The sequence below is a fragment of the Mesoplodon densirostris genome, chromosome 19 (genome assembly GCF_025265405.1).
Source record: "Mesoplodon densirostris isolate mMesDen1 chromosome 19, mMesDen1 primary haplotype, whole genome shotgun sequence".
NCBI lineage: Eukaryota > Metazoa > Chordata > Mammalia > Artiodactyla > Ziphiidae > Mesoplodon > Mesoplodon densirostris.
Window position 1 is genome coordinate 57502038 of NC_082679.1, and position 23681 is coordinate 57525718.

Consider the following 23681-nt stretch of genomic DNA (forward strand, 5'->3'; position numbering starts at 1 on the left):
TTCGGGTCCATCTCATCCATGAAAAACAGCTCAGGAAACACGGACCCATTCTTTCCCCATAGCACCCAGCTGGCAGAATTTCCACCATTCTTTGTCAGTTTCCCATATCCACTATTTTTCTTAAAAGGCAACTCACCAGCATTGCTTAAATGACCGTACCAGGCAGGGCCACCCTCTAAGTAGAACCACGGTGTGCTGCAAGCTAATTTCAGAGCAAAGCTGTTGGGCTGCACCCCACAGACCTACACAAGGCCTATGCGTGCCCAGCTTCAAGACCAAAGAAAGAGCCCAGAGTCCACGACAGAGACAAGGGGTATACAGAGAGCAAGACAACAGCCATCTTGGGTGGCTTGACCATACACTGCAGCCCTACATACCCTGCACAACCCTTACCATCTTGGTCTGCCTCTCTTCCTCAATATTCCAGGGGTCAGGTATGTAGAGGGGCACTGCAACCAGACACCACAAATACAATACAGACACCAGAAGCTAAAAAAGCATCAAGAGTAAGATACCTAGTATGCTTAGAACAGTCATTCACCAGGACGTGGGCAAATCCTGGAGCCACGCACTTACCGGGTCAATGGAGAGGGCATCTATGGCCACAGCATCCTGTCCAGTTACGAGGAAGGCAAGGCCACCCTCATGGAGAGGGGAAGGCCCGGGCGCTACGAGAAACATTCTGGTGGCCTAGCCAGGGGTCAGCAGTCACAGTACAGGTCTGCTTCCCCACGCTATGTACCATTAGGGGTGGGCGCATCAGGTCTTTCCAAAGAAAACACAGTTAATCCTAATAGTTGGACTTGTGTGTCCGGAAACCAGCCTACTCCAGTCCACACAGCCTAGCCCAGGGAGGCTCACGGGCAGTTAGCTGTACAGTGACGTTTACCCACGGGGGTCCTTCTGATATGGAGACAGGAGGACGGGCAGAGTATTTCCCCACCACTCTCGGCTGCGCCCACCTAGTCACATTAGCTGGGTCGAGTTTCCCAGAAGACGACGACAACAGCATCTCGCTGTAGACCCAGCAGTTTGACTCATTCCACACTGAAGCCATTGTTGCTCAGCCCAGAGCCCTTCTTACTGTAACAAGCACCAGCCAGCCCACAGCTGCGGCCACCGCCTTACAGTCTAACTTCTATTTTCCCGTTGTAATGACGGCCAATATCTCCGCAACAGCCTTAGGGGTGTCTATGAGTTCTCCGTACCCTCTTGGCGGCCCCCCTTTATCAAGGAAGCCACCCCAGGGGCCCCCGTACTAGTGGACGGCCACCCCAGGATTTCCCCCGCAACTTTTAGGATCGCCCCCTGGAAATTCTGGGCCCCCCATGTTAGTGGACGGCCGCCCCAGAAATACCCCTGCAACCTGCAGGATTACACCCCCAACTTGAGGGCCCCCCACGCTAGTCGACGGCCAAGCAACGTTCCATTCCCCCTCAGCCGCTTCCTGAATTCCCGACATCTCGGCGCTCACAGGCGTTTCCTCGGTCTCCAGGCTGGCTCTGCCCACCGTCGGGCTGCACCCCGCCAGCCTGCAAGGCCTGTGCTTGCCCAGCTTCAAGACGGAAGAAAGAGCCCGGAATCAGCGACAAAGACAACGGGGGAGCTTACCTGTGTGAGGCAAGGTCCTGGAGCGTGTGCTGCACAGCGCGGGGAGAACATGGCGGCCGGCTTTGCTACCCGGCGGGCAGGCGAGCTTACGGGTTATAAGGGGAATTGACATCAGGTGGGCTCATCAGTTACCAGGGAAACTAGCAGAGGGACACGAGGCCCCTCCCTGCCCTTTTAATAAGCTAATAGGCGGAGACGTTCTGATCTAAGGGTTAGAACAATCACTAGCTCGGGTGGGGCAAGTGTGTAGGAAGGGCAGTCAGGTGAGTAGAGTGTAGGTGAAGCAGGGGAGGTACAGAGAGCAAGACAACAGCCATCTCGGGAGGCTTGATCGAACAAAAGCCTCCTATACATACAAGGCTCAAGGGAGCTTCTCTCTGGGGTTAAAAAAAATGGCACTTACTTTAAAAGCCCCGCTCTTTGCCTTATTATCTGCCGTGAACTGTTAGGTGCTCTGGATACAACAGGAACTAAAACATGGCCTTGCCCTGAGGGAACTCCAAATCCAGTAGAGTAGTATACACATACAGAAACTTCTACATTATTTTAGAAGGTCGACAAACGCACAAATGGGAGGCATGAGATATCTTTAACTCCTCTTGTACTCCAGCTAACACACCTCAAGAAGACGCCGTTCAAATTGACCAGAAACACCTGTTTTACCTGTCTTAATGGGGTGTTTCTTATTCCCACCTGTCATAAACAAGATGCATCTGATATATTTACATTTAAAAATGGAATTCAAATCAAGTAAGTGAAGACGGCTCCTGCTACTACCATACAAATATGTAAGTACCATATTTGTAGCGATAAAAACAAATTAATATGGGTGTTCCTTCGGCAAAGGAGACAAATTCTACGGGGAAAACACGGAGTTAAGTTCTCTCCATGTCTCAATCATCTGTGATTTACTTACCTATCATCCCTCACAGAACACAGCTGTGTCCACACCGCATACAGCTGTGTGCTAACATACAGCCCAGGAAATCGTCCTGTGTGAATGACTTCACGGCAGGATTTATGGAGAACGATCTAATTATTCAGCTCCGTTCCATACACTCCCATTATGGCTCCTATTTAAAGCCTCTATGGAAAACGCCATTTATCTCCAGGGACAAATTGTCAGAGTAGTGCTTCACTGATAGAAATACACCCATTCTGTTTTGACAGCAACCCAGCAAGAGATAAACATGTCTCTTTCGCAACAGGTCCGAGCAATTAGGGCCTGAGCGGTCTACACATTCCAGGAGAATCCCCTTACATTCAAGAGACGCTCATTGGAGGACGCCGGTGGATTGATAAACAAACACTGATTATTCCAGAACGCTCCATTTTAAACTGGGCTCAAGGCTGGGGAGAAGGTGATTCGCTACTAAGTCAACTCAATTGGAGAAAGCTGTTCTTTACAACTTCAAGCTGAGTAACAGATGACAGAGGCCCCCTTTGCTGGTCACCTTCTCCAACGTGACCTGAACATGTGCCTACCCAGTTCGTCACACCCTGGCAGCCAGCGCCTCAGAAACAGCTCTTCATGAAGAAATAACTCAAATTCTACTTCTCCATGAGGTGGCCTATTCCTGGAGTCTTCTTTCTGGGACATTTTGCTAAAAATTAAACTTTGAATATGAAATGACTCTATTTATATGCAAACGAACGTTGGTGCTTTGTAGCATAGAAGAATAAATACATTTTGTTTATGTCTTCCTGCAAAGCCTTGTTTGTGGAATATGTATATATAAACCTGGAGCTTCTGTATTTGCCTTGGTGATTCTGTGAGGGCTTATAGGAAATTGGGGTCAAATGTAAGTTTGCAAGGACTGTTCAAGGACTGACAGATATGGTCAAGGTCGTTGGAAAGGAGAGAGCAGGATTATTCTGCTTAGAATCATGATGACACTTTGTTAATTAGGATGAGGTTGAAAAGGGTCCTTCTCTTCAAGAAAAGATCTCTCCCAGAAATAAGTTCCAAATTAGCTCTGCAGGAATTTTCTGGGCAACAAGTGTCACGAGCAATTTGCACCATGGTTTGACACCTCTTCCCTCGAAGCTCCACGGGTGGTATAAAGCACAGCACCCAAAAGCCAGGCACCTCTTCAGAATCAAACAGCAGTTGGATTTTTTTGGGGGCACGATCCCATTTGGACAATGACACTACATGGAGTGAAACCACTAATAATAATACTAAAAATGTCAAGTGCAATACTGAAACATGTCAGTATTTTTTCATTCAACCATGTCAGCAGCAAATCCAATCTGAAATATGCTGACAATAGTGGAGCTATGAAAAACCAATATACTTGATGAGCCAGCCACCCAATAAATTATATATGTGTACATATACATTTGTATGTACTTCCCCCAGAAGGGGGAAGATTTGGACGATGGGACTCTGGGATGGCAGACGTATTATGGAATCAGTTAGGTGATGTCCTCCTCAGATGAGGATTAAGCTTGATATGTAGTGACGGGACAGGCACCCCTGAGTGATCAAGGCACCCCCAAGAAGCTCACGGTATCTTTCATCAGGGCCTGAAATGCCACCACAACTGGAAATCAGGACAAGCGTTATCCACAGCTACCTCCCACCATATGTAAAGAGGGTGGCTCCGTTGTACCAGGAAAGCCGTATTATTTTGTTATTCTGAAATGTTGACGGCGATATATTCTTTTTTTTTTTTTTTTTTTTTTTTTTTTTGTGGTCGGACCCGCAGGCCCAGCAGCCATGGCTCATGGGCCCAGCCGCTCCGCGGCATGTGGGATTTTCCCGGACCAGGGCACGAACCCGCATCCCCTGCATCGGCAGGCGGACTCTCAACCACTGCGCCACCGGGGAAGCCCCGACGGTGATATATTCTTATCATTTTAAAGAAATCCACAATCACATAAACAACAAGGTCCTACTACAGAGCACAGAGAACTATATCCAATATCCTGTGAGAAAGCATAATGGAATAGAATATTAAAAAAAGAAGGAATGTATATATATATACAACTGAATCACTTTGCTATATACAGCAGTAATTAAACGCAACATTGTAAATCAACTATACTTCAGTAAAATAAAGAAATAAAATAAAGAAATCCACATTCTTATTCGTCCTCTGCTCATGAGGAAAAAAAATTAAAATATGAATGATCCAAAAGAAGAAAACAAAAATTGCTTGTTATCCCATTATCCCGAGAACATCATGAAGGTTGTGGTATCTATAATCGTGTGTGTGTGTGTGTGTGTGTGTGTGCCCTTAATGTGTGATCACATTCTGGGGTAAATAGCAGAAAAAGAGCTCATAACTCACATCTCTCTTCTCTCCCTAAAAACCTCTCAATTAGCTATAAGATTAGATGGAATGGGAAACATGAACACCTCTTTTCCTTTCTCTCCTAGTCATGAGAACGCACCTGTCTCTCTGGGCATCTTTGGGAAGAACAACACAAGGGAACTCTCCCGTCACACACTGTCACTGATAGAAGACTGCTTTGCCAATGACAGAAACCACTTTGCCCCAGAGCGAGTTCCTTTATTTCATGACAGAGTGTGTTCTTATGTGTTTTAGCTATTTATCGACATAGGAAAATATTTACAACTTATAAGGACATGTAAAACAAGCTTACACAATAGGTGCCCATTTGACTTGACCACGTTAACCAAGATACGCATCATGGCAGCTAGAGGAGGTGGACGAGGTGAAACTCCACTCTTCTGGGAGCCTTTCTGAGTTTTCCAAAAATCCAACAATAAGCATGAATTGCCTTTTTGATAAAAAAAAAAAAAGTGGTATGAATGATAAAAATGATAGGTATGTTTATGTTCTTAGATTATTTGTCATTATGCTACTCTTTGTGTCTTGGTTAAAAAATACCACGTAGGATCATGTGTGACCCTTGGCATTAGCCAAAGGTCGAAGGGGAGAGTTTAGTCCTCTTCTCACTTGGGGACTGTCTGGGGTTAGAGTCATTGAGAAGTGCTTCTCCCCGGGGAAGTCTCACTGTCTGGAGAATTTGAGGAGATGCTAAACAAGCCACAGGAAAATGCAGGAAAAGATTTCTCTTGTTTGTTTTTTACACAAACATATACGTTCATTCGTTTTTCTTTCCCAGCATTACAGGGAAGAAAATGAGTTGTGGAATGTTGTAACAGCAGTTAACATTTACTGAGTTTTATCAGTGCTTTATGTGCATAAGCTTAATTATGCATTTATAAGTGCCTTATATGTCTCATCTTAATTCTCCCTATTACCCAGTAAGGTAGGTACCATTCTTTTTTCAAGTGTTCAGGATAGGAGACTGTGCTCAGCCAATTAGAGGCAGAGCCGGGGCTCAGATACCTTTTTTTAAATTTTTTTATTTTATTATTATTATTTTTTGCGGTACGCGGGCCTCTCACTGTTGGGGCCTCTCACTGTTGGGGCCTCTCCCGTTGCGGAGCACAGGCTCTGGACGCGCAGGCTCAGCGGCCATGGCTCACGGGCCCAGCTGCTCCGCGGCATGTGGGATCTTCCCGGACCGGGGCACGAACCCGTGTCCCCTGCATCGGCAGGCGGACCCTCAACCACTGCGCCACCAGGGAAGCCCGATTTTTTATTATTGCTTAATAATAGATCTTCTTATATGATGGATATTAACACTCTATCAAAAGTGTTGCTAACATTTTCTCAGTTTATCATTAATATTTTAAACTTTGTATGTCTTTTACAATGCAAGCTTTATAGTGCAGGGTAACTCACCTTATCAATCTATTTCTCTTTTTCCAGCATTAGGCATTAAGCTTTGAAAGATCTTCCGCCAAGACTGAAAATACCTTAAGTATTTTTTTCTACAAAAGCTATGTGGGAAACTAAGAAAAAATGGATAACTATTTGTCCTAATGTTATGTATTAAATAATGTCTTTTTCCCTTAATTTCAAATGCTACCTTCATGATATAGTAAACTCTTGCATGTAACTTGTCCAAACCAGAACTCTATTCTCTGTTTCATTAACACTATTTGTCCATTTGTGCAACATCACCATATGTTAAGGAAAGTATTCTCATATCCAATACAGTAGGCCAATAATCCTTTCCCTCTCCCTATCAGTTAGGTTTGGTTTTTTTTAACCTCTTGGCTCTTCTGCATATTGCTTCTTCCCTATGATGTATGGATTCAACTTGTCATTTACAAAAATCATTTAGGATCTTGACTGAAGTTCCCCTGAATGTGCAGTTGAATCTGGGGTAGTGTTGATGTCTTTTGAATCTCCCCTTTCAGGGCCTTGAAATGTTCCTCCAAGATTAATTTTTAAACTTTTAAAAACTGTAATAAATTTTCCTTTATATTTATTGCTAACTTTATCCCAAAGTCTTCCAAAGTTTTCATTTTTATTGCGAATGTCCCTCTCCTCACATTTTCCATTTCTCTATTGCCAATATTTAGATGACCGATGTTAAAATATATAAAAATATTTTTTTCTTCCTTTTACATTCTTTCTCTTTTCTTCAGCTCTACAAATTTCCTTTGTCTCCCTGGATTCTTACTACTTAGCACACTTAGAGGCACAGAGGAAAGAATGTGGAATTTGGTGCCACAAACATAGGCTCTGACATATATGTGTGAACTTTAGGAACCTCTGATTCTTTGTCTGCAAAGTAGGCATAATACTAATGATATAAGCAGGCTTTCTAAAGATTAGAGTTAATGTATATCTATTTCAAGTGTCACTCATCCATTCTTAGAATGTAGCTGGCTAAAGAATATATGTCATTGAGCACTCACATGATACTTTCTAAAGGGTGGTATATTTAGTTAGGATGTGTTAGCTGGTATAACAAGCAGCCCCCAAATTTTGTGGCTTAACACAACAAAGTTTATTTCTTGCTCACAGGACAGTTCAAGGTGGGTGTTTCTGGTCTCCCTGTGTCCCTGGGGCAGCTCTCCTCTAAGGGCGGCTCGGGGACCCAGGCTCCTTCCATCCTGTGGCTCCACACTCCTCCAGGTCCTTGGACCACCTCAATTCAGCCAGCAGATGGGACAAAAGGGTCATGAAGGAAATCACAGGAGGTCTTCATGTGCCGGGTCAGAAAGGGTCTTTACCAGCCCCCTTTCTTCCACTGTCCTGAACATGGTCACATGGTGCATTTAACTGCAAAGGGTGCTGGGAAATGTAGTCTACTACGTGCCCAGGAGGAAGAGGACTAGGATTTGTTGAGGGCATGGCAGTCTCTGCCATAGGCACTATTTGGGGAAAGAGGAGAGGGCAGTTGTGTCCATGTGGTTACTATCTGGGGAAAGGAGAGGGAACACGTGCGTCCATGTGGTCAGTCTGGAAAGAGTCCAGGAAAATGGAGACGATCCCTAGGTAAGCAAGTCCCTCCCCACTTTGTCCAGTGTTATACGTTCTTTCACCCCATGGACTGGGTGACCTGATTTCTTTTTAGCAAAACCAGCCCGACTATGCTTTTTTGGGCTGTTTTTCTAGCTGTCTAATAAGCGGTCGAATGACTTAAAGAGCAGAGTCCAATGTGTAGCTCTGGTTTATGAGAAGGCACCTGTCACCCCTTACAGGGGACCTCAGGCTCCCCCCTGCCCCCAAGCTGCACTCAAAATAGAGGCTTTACTTTCTGTGCAACAGACAGCACCTGTCCACCGACAGATGAATGGATAAAGAAGATGTGGTACTGATATACAATGGAATACTACTCAGTCATAAAAAAGAATGAAATAATGCTATTTGTAGCAACATGGATGGACCTAGATTATCATACTAAGTGAAGTAAGTCAGACAGAGAAAGACAACTATCATATGATATCACTTATATGTGGAATCTAAAATATGACACAAATGAACCTATCTATGAAACAGAAACAGAATCATAGAGAACACACTTGTGGTTGCCAAGGCGGAGGGAGGGTGGGGGAGGGATGGAGCGGGAGTTTGGGGTTAGCAGATGCAAACCACTATATATAGAATGGATAAACAGAAAGGTCCTACTGTAGAGCACAGGGAACTATATTCAATATCCTGTGATAAACCATAATGGAAAAGAATCTAAAAAAATGTAACTGAATCACTTTGCTGTATAGCAGAAATTAACACAACATTGTAAATCAACTATACTTCAATTAAAAAAAAAAGAGAGACCTAACACCTGGCTCCCTCCACTTCCCCTATCTGGCACCCTGCCAATCCAAATCTATCAGCAACTCCTCCCCAAACAAATTATCTGGTTCATCTCAGTCTTGGGAAGATAATCATGACAACAGCAAGAAAGGCCAACACTGACTGATCCCTTACTCTGCATCAGGCACAGTACAAAAGTACTCGGCATACATTTCATTTCTTCCTAACGATTCTATGAGGGAGGCAATTTTATTATTCCCATTTTCAGGTGAAGAAACTGAGACTGAATTTAACAGGGTGAGTAACTTACTCAAGGTCACAAAGTGGTAAATAAGACGGGAGTACCAGCAGCCATTGGACTGCAGAGCCCTCGATATGAACAACTGTATTATGAGTTTAGAAATCCTCCCCATTTCTCTGTGTTTAAAGTCTAAACTTCTTACCCCAGCTAACAACTCCCTCCTGGTGTGGCCTCTGATTTCCTCTCCAGGCTCACATCTTGTTAAGAGTGCATGCAGGGACTTCCCTGGTGGTTCAATGGTAAAGAATCCGCTTTACAATGCAGGGGATGAGGGTTCGACCCCTGGTCAGGGAACTAAGATCCCACATGCCACGGGGCAACTAAGCCCACACGCCACAACTACTGAGCTCGCGCACCTCCCGTGCCGCAACTACTGAGCTCACGTGCCTCAACGAGAGAGGCCACGTGCTGCAAACTACAGAGCCCATATGCCCTGAAGCCTGTGCACCACAGCTAGAGAGAAGCCCGCGCGCCGCAGCTAGAGAGAAGCCCGCGCGCCGCAATGAAAGATCCCGCATGCCTCAACGAACATACCGCATGCCGCAATGAAGACCCATTGCAGCCAAAAAATTGAAAAAAAGAATGCATGCACACGCAAAAACAGTTGACGGATCTTTGAAGAGGGTGCTAAGAACAAGAACACACAATGGGGAAAGGACAATCCCTTTAATAGATGGTGCGAGGAAAACTGGATAGCCACACGCAGAGGAATGAAATTGGACCCTTACCTTCCACCGTACACAACAACTGACTTAAAATGGCGTAAAGACTTAAACGTAAGACCTGAAACCATAAAACTACTAGAAGAAAACATAAGGACACTGACAGTGTCCCTTCTTGACACTGATCTGGGCAATGATTTTTTTAGATATGATACCAAAAGCACAGGCAATAAAAGCAAAAATAGGCAAGTGGGATTGCAACAAAGTAAAAAGCTTCTGCACAGCAAAGGAAACAATCAACAGAGAGAAAAGGCAACTTACGGGATGGGAGAAAATATTTGAAAACCATGTATCTGATAAGTGGTTGGTATCTAAAGTATATAAGAAACTCAACTCCATAGCAAAAAAAATTAAATTAAATTAAAATTAAAAATGGTCAAGAGACCTGAGTAAACATTTCTCCAAAGAAGATATACAAATGGCCAGCAGGTTTATGAAAAGGTGCTCCAAATCACTAATCATCAGGGAAATGCAAATCAAAACCAAAGTGAGATATTACCTCACCCTATTAGGATGGCTATTATCAAAATGACAAAAGATAACAAGTATTGGTGAAGATATGGAGAAAAAAGAGCCCTTGCACACTGGTGGTGAAAATGTAAATCAGTATATCCATCATGGAAGACAGTATGGAGGTTCCTCAAAGAATTAAAAATAGAACTGCCATATGATCCAGCAATCCCACTCCTGGGAATATACCCCAAGAAAATGAAATCAGTATCTTGAAGAGGTATCTGCACTCCTTTATTCACTGCAGCATTATTCACAGTACCCAGGACTTGGAAACAATCTAAGCATCCATCGATGGATGAACGGATAAAGAAAACGTGGTGCATACATACAATGGAATATTATTCAGCCTTAAAAAAGAAGGAAATCCTGACATTGCAAGAACATGGATGAACCTGAAGACATTATCTAAGTGAAATAAATGAAGACGAATACTGCACGATCTCGCTTATAGGTGGAATCTAAAATACCTGAACTCACAAAATCCAAGAGTAGAACGGTGGTTGTCAGGGGTTGGGTGGTGGGGGAAATGGGGAGATGTTGGTTAAAGGGTACAAAGTTTCAGTTACACAGGATGAAGAAGTTCTGGAGACCTCCTGGACAGCAGAATGATTATAGTGCTAATACTGCATTGTATACTAAAATTTTGCTAAGAGGATAGATTATGTGTTCTTACCACACACACAAGAAAGGGAACTACGTGAGGTGATGCATGTGTTAACTAGCTTGATTGTGGAGAACATTCCACAATGCGTAAATTATATCAGATCATCAAAGAATCAAGTGGTACACTTGAAATATACACAATTTCTTTTTGTCAGTTATACCCCAAAAAGCTGAAAGAGTGCACATACACACATACGTACACACATGGCCACATACACATACACACACACACAACCCAGCACAAAGCAGATTTTGTGTACCGTAGACGTAATAATAATTCATTTCCTCTAGACATCCATGCTTACTTGCCTTTGGACCTATAACACATGTTTACTGAGCACCTACTAAATGCCAGGCACTATTTTAGGTGCTACAGATATAGAAGCAAACAAGACAGACCAATACATTGCCTCTATTGTTTCTGTTCTTATGGGAGAGGTATATAATAAGCAATATAATAAGTAAAATAGAAATATGTATTTTAGGGTCTTGCTTAGTGTTATGAGGACACATACATCAGGGCAAGGGATTGGAGAGTGGCAGAAGGCAGGGCTGTTTTAATCAGGGTGCTCAGAGAAGGCCCACTCCAGGGAGAGAATATTTTAGTCATTGGGGTCTTCAGTGCAATGAGAATGGCAGCCCCACAAGGATGGGGAAGAAAGCCATCCCAGCAAGAGGAGACAGCTAATGCAAAGACGTAAGGGGGGAGGGAGCTTGGCCTGTTTAGAGGACACAGAGAAGGGCCCTTGGGATAGAAAGAAAAAATCAGGCAGCAGTGGCCAGAGAGGGGCTTGGAGAAGCAGCCAAAGCTGGCTCACAGAGGGACACGGGCTGTGGTAAGGAGCTGGGCTTTCATCTACAGGCAGTGGAAGGTACTGGATACTTTTTTTTTTTTTTTTTTTTTGCGGTACACGGGCCTCTCACTGTTGTGGCCTCTCCCGCTGCGGAGCACAGGCTCCAGGCGCGAAGGCTCAGCGGCCATGGCTCACGGGCCCAGCCGCTCTGCGGCATGTGGGATCTTCCCAGACCGGGGCACGAACCCATGTCCCCTGCATCGACAGGCGGACTCTCAACCACTGTGCCACCAGGGAAGCCCCTGGATACTTTTAAGGAAAGTAAAGATCTGATCTGAATTTACATTTTAATAAGATCACTCTTGCTGCTCTTTTTAAATGCCCACTTAGCTTGACGCCCTGAAAGGCCTCCTTCCAGCCCTGTTTGAAGACAGCAGGTGCAGATATCATTAACATCCAATGACAATTTGATTGGAAAATTCCATGTCTTCTATGAATTATGGCAGACCTGCACGGCAGGCAACATCAACCTTCTCTGGCTACCACACCAAATATACTCACTGGGCCCCATGCATTATGGAAACTGGAATTGCACCTGTTTAAGGCTCCAATTAAGACTAAGTTTGACATACAGTCAAATCCTTGGTCAAGTCAAACCCTGCCTGGACCTTCCACAAGTCAGGATAGGACACCTAAATTGGCACTGGATGTGTAAAAACATTTATTTCTCAAACACCTTAGGCCTCTTTTTTGGAACATTTCTTAACATTTGTTTATTAAGATTTATTTTCTAAACTGCATTCACTTTTTTTTTTGATGCGATGGATCCCACCGTGAACTTGGAAACGTGGTTCTATTTCTAATTTAGTTGTTTTGCAGATGTGTCGTTCTATGACGCATCATCCCACCCTAAAACAAATGTGAACTGACACTGCATCCCTAAGAAGCGTGTGAGGAGACAAAACCCTAGAAAGAGCTGAGGCTTGCAAGAAATTGCTAAGGACGAGAAAAAGGGCTTCTTGAGCTATGTTTGGAGCAAGAAGGAAAAGGAAGGGATTGGGAACAGATGATGCAATTCGAACAGATGACAGCAAGAAAGCAGAAGTTCTCTCCTCGTACTTTGCTTGCACCTTCTCCCCTAAGGAATGAGATCTAAAGCTGCAAAGGATCAAGCCTGCACTGTGAAGAATGAATTAAGCATTAATTTTGGAAGAATACAGGGTGAATGCATACACCTGGGACCAGGCAGGTAAATTATAAACTGGGTGTAGATGTGGCCTCGTGATACTAAGTAAGAGGACCAGTGAGCTGGGGCCCACCGCTGATACAGAACAGGGCTGTCCCATCGTCACATTTTGCCAGGCAAACCAGACCCTCCGTGATTTTATACTTGAATTGCCCAGATTTTTAAATGCTGGCATAGAATTCAGAAGTTTTTCAAAATGCCACACAGACCCAAAGAATACTCGCCTGCAGAGTAGCCTCAGCCCAAGGCTGACATTTTGGAAATTTTGCTCTAAAATAAGCGTAGCTCCGCAGGGCACATGGTAGATAGCATCACTGAATACTGCCAATAGCAGGCAGTTAAAAACCAGATACGTGACAGGTCATAGGAAAATGTCCTTGGTTTCTAAAAGGGTCAAGATGCATTCCCAGAAGTAGGCTAGCCCTTGACCTTGATTTCCAGCAAATTCAGGAACAGGTTACTGAAGATAGTAAGTACTCCAAGAAAGGACCCAGTTGTCACTACGGCTTGAGTTAAGGACAAGGACCTTTTTTTTTTTTTTTTTGCGGTACGCGGGCCTCTCACTGCCGCGGCCTCTCCCACTGCGGAGCACAGGCTCCGGACGCGCAGGCCCAGAGGCCATGGCTCACGGGCCCAGCCGCTCCGTGGCATATGGGATCCTCCCAGACCGGGGCACGAACCCGTGTCCCCTGCATCGGCAGGCGGACTCTCAACCACTGCGCCACCAGGGAAGCCCAAGAGCAAGGACTTTTATAAAGGACTAATAGAATGGGAGTTCAAGGAAGTTGTGTAGAAATGGCTTAAAAGGAATGGGACAAAATCTTAGCAAGGAGAAATGTGGTCCAGTTCATAGTAATTTTAGGTGAATTTGTAGCTGGATAACCAACCACTCAAATCCCACAGATGCTGACTAAATGATCCACAGCCACCAGGGAGAAAGCCCTTAGAATCATTCCACAGGGGCCGAACGTTTTATGTGTTTTCAGTAACTATATGGATGAAGAACTGATCGCAGAACAGGTCTTAAAAACATACTTGAAAACAAGTATTCTTATTTTTTAATCAGACGGACGGTTGTTTACGTTTCAGTGCCACTGTCACTAGCTGTGTAGCCTTGGCCAACTGACTTAATCTCTCTGATCTTCAATTTCCACTCTAGCAAACTGGAAGCTATAATAGGTTCTGTGTCCAATAGCTACTGTGAGAAAAAAATGGGCTGATACAGGTAAAGGGCTTCATATGGTACCTCCCATAGGGAAAACACTCAGTATATGCTAACAATTATTAATATTATTCTGATCAATACATTTGTAGATATTAATTTTTTGCAGATTTCCTGGACCTGGCAAAGATGTCCCCTGCTGCGGTTCCTTGATTGTTCAGTAAAAGGATGAATGAATGAGTGCATGAAACCCAAAATGAGAATTCAAAGGCTGGGAGATATCTTAAAAGAGGTGAAGAGCTTCCCTGGTGGCGCAGTGGTTGAGAGTCCGCCTGCCGATGCAGGGGACACGGGTTCGTGCCCCGGTCCGGGAAGATCCCACATGCCGCGGAGCGGCTGGGCCCGTGAGCCATGGCCTCTGAGCCTGCGCGTCCGGAGCCTGTGCTCCGCAACGGGAGAGGCCACAACAGTGAGAGGCCCGCGTACCACAAAAAAAAAAAAAAAAAGAGGTGAAGAGTTTTTCTGGTGTTTGGGTCTCTCCAGGCAAGTCCGGCACTCCTAATTCAGGCCTCTATGATCCCCGATGAGACACAGGATCATGAATCCTGGAGCAATGGGGGTTGGGATTCCTCTGTACCTCACTCCCTTTGGACTCTCCATCTCCTACCTGTTTTGGCACAGGTGACCGAGGGCAGACAGCAATGTGCTCTCAAATCCGTATGAATAAAAGATGATTCACAGGGCTTCCCTGGTGGCACAGTGGTTAAGAATCCACTTGCCAATGCAGAGGACAGGGGTTCGAGCCCTGGTCGGGGAAGATCCCACATGCCGCGGAGCAACTAAGCCCGTGCGCCACAACTACTGAGCCTGTGCTCTAGAGCCTGCAAGCCACAACTACTGAGCCCACGTGCCACAACTACTGAAGCCTGTGTGCCTAGAGCCCATGCTCTGCAACAAGAGAAGCCACTGTAGTAAGAAGTCTGCGCACCACAACGGAGAGTAGCCCCCGCTCGCCGCAACTAGAGAAAAGCCCGCGTGCAGCAACGAAGACCCAACGCAGCCCAAAACAAACAAGTAAATAAATAAATATTTTTTAAAAAAGCATACATTTAGAAAAAATGGCTCATAGGTTTAAATTATGCCCATTAATGTCATCCTGAACTTGAAGCCATCTCTCTCTCAGTAATTCTCTTCAGCCTACATCACTTGAGACTGATCTGAGCTCTGTTTTGAACGCAACAATGAAAAATATTCATGCACCTTCAATAGGGATTCTGGGACTTCAAAAAAGCAATAATAAACTAAACTAAAATCCTGAATTAGAGCTGGTCTCCCACGCTAACCCAGAGACTTTAAAGGTCAGTCTTCTTCAGGGTGGCACCTCCAACCTCCTGATCTGGTGCACCCAACTGGCTGTTGGCAAAGATTTTTTTTTTTTTTTTTTTTTTTTGCGGTATGCGGGCCTCTCACTGTTGTGGCCTCTCCCATTGCGGAGCACAGGCTCCAGATGCGCAGACCCAGCGGCCATGGCTCACAGGCCCAGCCATTCCGCGGCATGTGGGATCTTCCCGGACCGGGGCACGAACCTGTGTCCCTTGCAACGGCAGGCGGACTCTCAACCACTGCGCCACCAGGGAAGCCCGGCAAAGATTTTTTGAATGTATGTGCTTGTTGGCAATTGTTCTGCAGATAAGTGATGTGTGTCATTTTAGTAAAATCCTTAAGAAAAGATAATATGTGTTCTAGGTCTTCAGAGTCTCAGATGACCATTCAACATGGCACCTTCCACATCATACAGGTTAATTATCACATAGACTGGGACAGGGTCTTTCAAATCCATCTCACACCCACCAATATGGGAGAGGGACCACTGGGGAGTCAGATCTCCAGAGAGAAACAGAATCTCAGAGCTCAAGGCCTGGCTAATTCAGTCTATGCTACTGGGATATCCATTCTCGCCACCATGCAAGCCATTCACCTAAAGGGCAGCTGGAAAGATCTTTTCAATGTTCATATACAGTTTTGTCGGCTCCTCTGTTTAAAATACTCCACTGTCTCCCCATTGGGCTAAGTATACTGGTCAAACCCATTTCAAGGATGCCAGCCTCCCAGACTCCTCTTTTCATCATTAGCTCCTTACCCCTCCCTCCTTTCAAATTTCAGCTCCATTTCACCAGGAGGTCCTCTCTGGTCTCCCTGATTAGGTTAAATACCCCTATCAGAGCCTCTCATTGCCTTGATCATAATATTTGTGCACCCTTCCAGGTGGGAAGCTCCAGGCAGGCAGTACCATAGCTGCTTTCCTCTCCAGGACAAAAAGAGGTGACAATGACCCAGTGCTTGTTGCATGCCAGGAACCATGCTGGGTGTTTTCTAGGCACTGCAGAATCTCACTTATTGCTTGCAGCAATCCTATGAATTAGGTTCCATTATTATTCCCCATTTTATGGATGAGGAAACTGAAGCGCAGAGAAATCAATTTACTTGCCTGAAGCCATACAGCCTGTAAGTGGGATATGAACCCAGGTGATTCCAGAGTTTGAGCCCTTAACTTCCAAGCCAGTGGGCCTCAGAGTGGGTCCCTGGACCAGCGTCAGCTGTACTTGGGCTCTGACAGAAATGCAGATTCCTGGCCTCCACCCCAGACCACCAGATCAGAAACGCTGGGGGGTGGGGCCCAGGGATCGCTTTCCTAACAAAGCCTCGAGGGGACTCTCAGGTGTGCATACCACTGCTCTAAGCCGTACTTCCATCTTGTCCAACCTCCACATCCTAGGCACTTAATAAATGTTTAAATATGGAAGGGAGAAGGGGAAAAAACAAGGCAGGCAGGCAGGCAGGCAAATCTCCTCCAAAAGAACATTCTAAAGTAAGTGGATGGTGCTGGAGGGCGGTGGTTTGCCATGGCCTGACCATACTTTAATCTCCAAATTGCAAAAACATTAACATTATTGATTGATCAGACATCAATCCAACAGAAATTTAATTAAATTAGAATGTGTCACCGAGCAGACCTGGCTGTGTCATGCATAAATCTCAGGTAATAAGTTGACAAAGAGACAGCCTCCACGGATGCCCAGCCCTGGCTCAAGCCATCTGCTACCATTTTCTCTTCCCCAGGCCAGGAAGGCCCCTGCATATTCACGTGGAAGGTACGGGTAAAATGGGGTGAGCTCCTGATTTATTACACCTGCGGAGTCCCCACCAGCTACGGCATCCAAGAAGGGCCTTCTGCTGTGTGATTCACTGCTGCCCTGGGCTGGCCAGACAGCTCTGGGGGGATGCCCCTGCGTGAGGCTAGCCCTCGGCTAAAATGCTGACCCACGTTTAGATCTCCTGGGTGAGAGGATTAACACTGGGGTGTCCTCACGGCAAATGTGTCCTCTGGAGAAAGCCATGTCCTGGGAGGGCGGGAGACCTTCTCTTGTTTGGCCCGTCTGCCCTCGCCTTAAGAATGTATTTTGGTGACAGTGATCAGCTGCACCTGCTGTCCCAGAAACAGGTCTGGAGCAGACCCAGGGAGCACCAGCCTCAAGACACACGTATCCTTAATTTGCACCACCCCAGCTCACCCCGCCCAGGGGTGTTGGCACAGAGGGGTGGACAGAGTACTGGTGGGAGGCGCAGACAGTGGTAACGTGGCCTCCGTGCCTGGAGAGGTCCAAATTCTTCGGGATCTGGGGAAAGGGGGTGGCTGAGGACAAGATAATCCAGGGGACAGAAGAGAAACCAGAGAAGCAAATCCTCCGGGGAGCATTATAAATCAGCCGGGCTATTCTTGTCCTCGGTCAGGAAGGCTACACGGAGGAGACCCTTCTAATGGAGATCTCTTGTACTTAATCCTCCTGCTTTCTTTGATTCCCTTCAATCAATTGCAGGCTCACCCTTCCTTTTAAGAGCCATCTTCCATATGAAGAGTTATGCTGGGGTGACAAGCAAATGTTCTGGAGAGGCTACAGCTGCCCTCATGCCAGCAGGCATTTAGGCCTTAACCCCCTTCATGGTGTTTTCCAGGTGCCCAGGCCTGGCTCTAAAGCAGAGCTGGGCAAACTACAGCCCCGTGGGCCCAACTCGGCCCCATGCCTGTTTCTGTAAATAAAGTTTTGTTGGAACACAGCCATGTCTGCTAGTTTTCATATTGTCTATGGCTGCTTTCATGCTACAAAGGCAGAGTTGAGTGGTGGCAACATCTGAACCACAAAGCTGAAAAGATTTAATGTCTGTCCCTTTACAGAAAAAGTTTGCTGACCCTTGTGGTAAAGATATGGTGACTGGTTAAGAACAGAGCACAGGACTTCCCTGGTGGCACAGTGGTTGAGAATCCACCTGCCAATGCAGGGGACACGGGTTCGATCCCTAGTCTCGGAAGATTCCACATGCTGTGGAGCAACTAAGCCCATGCGCCACAACTACTGAGCCTGCACTCTAGAGCCCGCGAGCCACAACTACTGAGGCCCACGTGCCACAACTACTGAAGTCCGGGCGCCACAACTACTGAAGCCCACGTGCTGCAACTTCTGAGCCCGTGCTCCGCAACCAGAGAAGCCACTGCAATGAGAAGCCTGCGTGCCGCAACGAAGAGGAGCCCCTGCTCTCTGCAACTAGAGAAAGCCCGCGTGCAGCAGTGAAGACCCAATGCAACCAAAAATAAATTAAAATACATATATATATATATATATATATATATATATAAAGAACAGAGCACAAAGAACACAGAACAAAGCCTGGGATTCAGACAGACCTGGGCTCAAAGATGGGTTCTCCCACCCATTCGCTGTGTGGCCTTAGGGGAGTAAAGTTACCTCTCTGAGCTTCCATTTCCTCCCTGCAAATGGGGATAATAAAATTGTCACTTTGCTGAGCGATACGAAGATGAAGTAATTTACAAGGTGGAAAAAAATGGTTATTTTTGTGCAGAACCAGGCACTTTTATGTACAAGGTTTCATTTGAACTCATAAATTCCCTCATAATAGGGATTCACAGTATTCCCATTGTACAGATACAAGTTATCTTCGATTTCAAAAAGTGATTAATTACACAAATATACCATCTCAACCCTGCTCAGAAACGCAAAGTCTGCTCCCTTCTTCCCCATCCCCCATCCCCTCAGACAATGCCAGTAAATTTGTAAAGAAACACATTTCATCACATGACCACCACTGGCATTTTTCCGGGACATGCTTACATTTGGAACGTGAAGGATGTCCCAATAGATCATGTGAGCGAGGGAGATAGGAACACTGGTTCTGAGGAAGTAGGAACTTCCTTGCAGTGTCCCTTTCCTTTGTCCTCTGAACCCCAACACTCGGCCTGGTTGGATCTTTGCCAACAGGGGTGCCTGTCCGCCCTTTCCTGACAGAGCTGGTCAGTGGGTTCAGGGCAAGCCAGGGTGCTGGGACCCTAGGAGGTCAGAGGCACCAGGGAAGAGGGCTGCATCTGGGGGCATGGCGACAAGGGCACCCCACTCCCCGGGGCTAGAGAAAGTGTTAGGGAAACAGAGAACTATAGGGTGACACCAACCCCCAGTGTCGATTCCCAGAGAACTGGTCCATGTCCACCCACTCAATACAAATATCAGTACTGATAACAGCAATGGCCAGCATTTGTCAATTCACTCTTGCCAGGCACTGTGCTAAGCACAATTTACTTAACTCTCACAACAACCCAATGGTATTATTATTATTATTCTCCCCATTTTTCAACTGAGAAAACTGAGGCTGGATGATTAAAGAGGGTACATAATGTGTTTAATGTATTACGGGAAGGAGAGCCAGGATCCCACTGTCCAGTACAGTGCTTGGCCCACAGAAGGCACTGGATATGTATATTTTTTGAAGGGAGGGATGGATAGACAGCTGAGTGAGTGACACGAGTCTCTGTGACTGCAGAACGTGTGCTCTTCACTAATACATACCCCTGACTCTTATTCAACACAGTGAGACGCACGCAGATTTTTTAGTTTACGGGAAAGGACAAGAGACTGGAATCACAAGGACCAGGGTTTCCCGCAGGTCTGCCATTAGCTGGGAAAGATACACCATTTATAATATGGAGATGATATATACCTCCCAGCGTTGCTCTGAGGGATAGAGAAGATTGGATGGATGGATGGATGGATAGATAGACAGGAGCCAGACAGGTGGTGGGTGGATGGATGGACAGACAGATAGATGGATGGATGGATAGAGAGGTAAAATGCGTTACTTAATGCCTGGAAGATAGTAGGTATCCACTAAATGGAAGCCACTATCATCACCATGTTCATTAACATCACATCACCTCCACCCTAATCATCACCATTATTCTTGCAGATGTTTGCTGAACAAATTGCCAGAGAAGTGTCATTTTACAGGTCCACACTGGTTGGACTTTCTTACTGGACCACCTTACTTCTGATCATTCTCATGCCTGTGGAGGCCTGAGTCAAGGGTAGGGTGGTGAGGTAGAAGGGACATCTTTCTATGCTTTACAACAGAGTTTCTCTGCCCAACAACCTGCAAACATTTTCTTCCTTCTTTTCCTACAGATTTTTAAAGATCCAGGGACTTCATGAGGAGCTTGGTCTTTTCAACTCCACATTTTCAGCACACCTGGGTTAGGAGAAGAGGGTTAATTAAGAATGCTGAGACTTAATAAATAAAGACTTTCAGACATTTTGACCCAGGTTGTTGTGTTTAAGCCTCACTGTAGACTCCTCGGGTCACCAGGACATTTATTATTTTCCCCACTTTACAAATATAAAAACCTGAAGCTCAGAGATGTCATCGGTAAGTGGCCATGTCAGGAATGTAGCATTACAGGTGGTCCATTTTCTTTCTTATTGTTCTGTATTATTAAGTTTTCCATCAGGGGTATCATTTATGTTTATTGTTAAATGAAAAACCTTTTAAAAGGTGATAGGAACGAAACTATCGACAACTTGGGAGAAAATGTCCCTGTTGAGTACAGACACTCTTTCTTCCTCATACATAAGACAAAGCTCAGCTTCCTCGTAAGAAAAGAACCCACAGCAATTTCCCTTGCTTCTCCCCTAACTCAGGAGGTCTTGGCCTCAGCTCAGCTTCTTTCGCTTCCCCTGGTTCTAGTATCATTTATAAGGTGCTACCACAGGTAAGAATCTGAATTAAGTCTTAGAGGAATACTTAGATAACTAAGACTCCCAGCCAGCCCTCAAGCAGCTCAAAGACTCATAATGGAAAGAAGAAATCTATGACACGAATGAAGTGACAAACTGCCGTTAGAGACCCAGCAATTCCACTCCTAGGTATCTACCCACGAGAAATGAAAACACATGTCCACAAAAAGACTCGCTTGTGACTGTTTAGAGAAACATCATTCACAATAGTCAAAAAAGTGGAAATAACCCAAACATCCATCAACTGGTGAAGGGACAAAAATATGTTCTAGCCATACAATGGAATACTATCTGGCAATAAAACGGAACAAAATACTGACACACGCCACATCATGGATGAACCTCAAAAATATTATATGCTAAATGAAGGAAGCCAGTCACAAAGAGCACATGTTACATGATTCCATTTATTTGAAATGCCCAGAAAAGGCAAATAAATCTATAGGGACAGAAAGTTGGTGAGTGGCTGCCAGGGCTTGGAGGCTGGGGGGAAATGGGGGTTAACTACTAGTGGGTGCAGAGCTTCCTTTTGGGGTGATGAAAATGTTCTAAAATTAGAGTACAGTGATGGTCACACAGCTTTGTAAGTATACTAAAACCCATTAAATTGTACTCTTTAAATGGGTGAAGTTTATGGTCTGTATGCAAATTGTACCTCACTAAAACTGTTAGAGAGGAAACAAGTGGTTAAGGTGTGACATTCCAGTTCTGGAAAGATTCAGCCAATCAGTGATTAGCAGGTGTGTTCCGAGGACTGGCATGAACAAATCATGATCCCTGTCCTTACAGAGTTTACACTCTGGTGGGAAGGACAGACAATAAGTGAAGAAACACACACACACACACACACTATAGCTTGTGATAAGGGGTGCGAAGACAAATAAACTAAGGGGAGTAAGGAACTATAAGAGCTGGGGATGCTATTTGTCATAGTGTCGAAAAAGGAAAGCTTTTCGGATAAAGTAACTTTTGAGCAGTGACCATGGAGTGAGCCGCGGGGGTCTCCAGGGGTGACACCTTCCAGGCAGAGGGAATAGAAAGTGCAGAGGCCCTGAGGCTAAAGCGTGCTTGTTGAGAAACAGCTATATTTCACAGAAGGGGTGACATTAGAGCTGGGTTTTGAAGGGTGAATAGGTGGTCCCCTAGCCAAACAATGGGGAGAAAGTTATTCTCCCCAGGCTGTTCCCAGAGGACATCTATCCCAAAGTCCTGAGCACAGTGCCTGTTAGTTCACACAGCATGGAGTAAAAACCCAGTTCTCACTAAACACACAAAGACTGAATAAATGAGTGAATGAGAGTCCATGTTGTCACAGGACTGGGGAAGTAACAAGGGGTCTTGTTGCTTTCCACACCAAACCTGTAGTCCATTTCCCTGGGACACAGCTCCTGTCCCCCTGCCCCAAAGGGCTTTGATGGTATAATCCACTATTGAATTCTGGACGTGCACGGTGTTTAGAGTGTGCTAAGCCTAGGTCAATGGAAAACAGTGATTCAAACACATACTTCCCTGGATTGCAACCGGGTCCTTCTGGTTTCTTTTCCTTCATCTGAACTCAGATGAGAACTGGAGGCTTGCACTCACTGATCAAGGCAGGTATGCACACCTGCACTCCCATCTCATCACCCCCACCCCTCACTCAGAGTGTTCACCCCACTGTCACATTTTGGGAGAAAAACATCTACGACCCATCATTTCCTCCCTGGAGCTTTCCTCTCCGGAGGGAGGGAGAAAGAATCCTTGTTTCTCTTTACACGCCCTGGATCTCTATGTGCCAACAAGATGAGTGAATGGAGGAGTGGTCCCCTGGCACCGCCATCCAAGGGGGCAACCAGGACACTGAACAGGACAATTCTTGTTCCCTGAACTTGCCACCATCCAGGGTAAGCGCTGGAGAGGTGGAGACACCCCAGGCCTCTCACAACAGGAAGGACACCATCACATCCTCTCACTGGTGCTCTTGCCCAGGTGCAAATGTCCAGCAGATGTTTCCCTCTGCAACAAGTTGGGGGAACCGTGAAAAGAACGTGTAGCTTCTACCAAACAACAGCAGACAAAATAAGGAGAGAGCACATCCACGGGCCTGGTACACCCTGGACCATTCAGGGCACACAGACCTCAGCCCTGGGCTCGGGCTTGGGGAAGGGGCATGGGGTGAGCATGTCTTTATGACACTATTGATGAATCCTCCGCCTGCAGTTAAAATCCTGCCCAGACAGACAAGAAAGATAAGTACTTAACCATATCGAAGCCTTTGCCGACTGAGACGGATTTTACACTTAAAGATACAGCTGATCTGGGCGCGGGTTTTAGTGGCGTTTTTGAGTTTTAAATTAAAAAAAAAAAATCAAATCTTTGAAAAAATTAAATGAGAAATCACCAGTGTCGCTCTTCGTGGGGTTCTTCTTATAACATCTACAGGCCCGAGGGATTAGGGGT

The 23681-nt window shown here is 45.6% G+C and overlaps 1 protein-coding gene across 2 annotated transcripts in view; it reads right to left on the minus strand.

The window, feature by feature from the left end:
- The window catches only part of MAF (MAF bZIP transcription factor), a 364562-nt gene that overhangs the window by 227191 nt on the left and 113690 nt on the right, over positions 1-23681 (minus strand). The window lies entirely within an intron of this gene.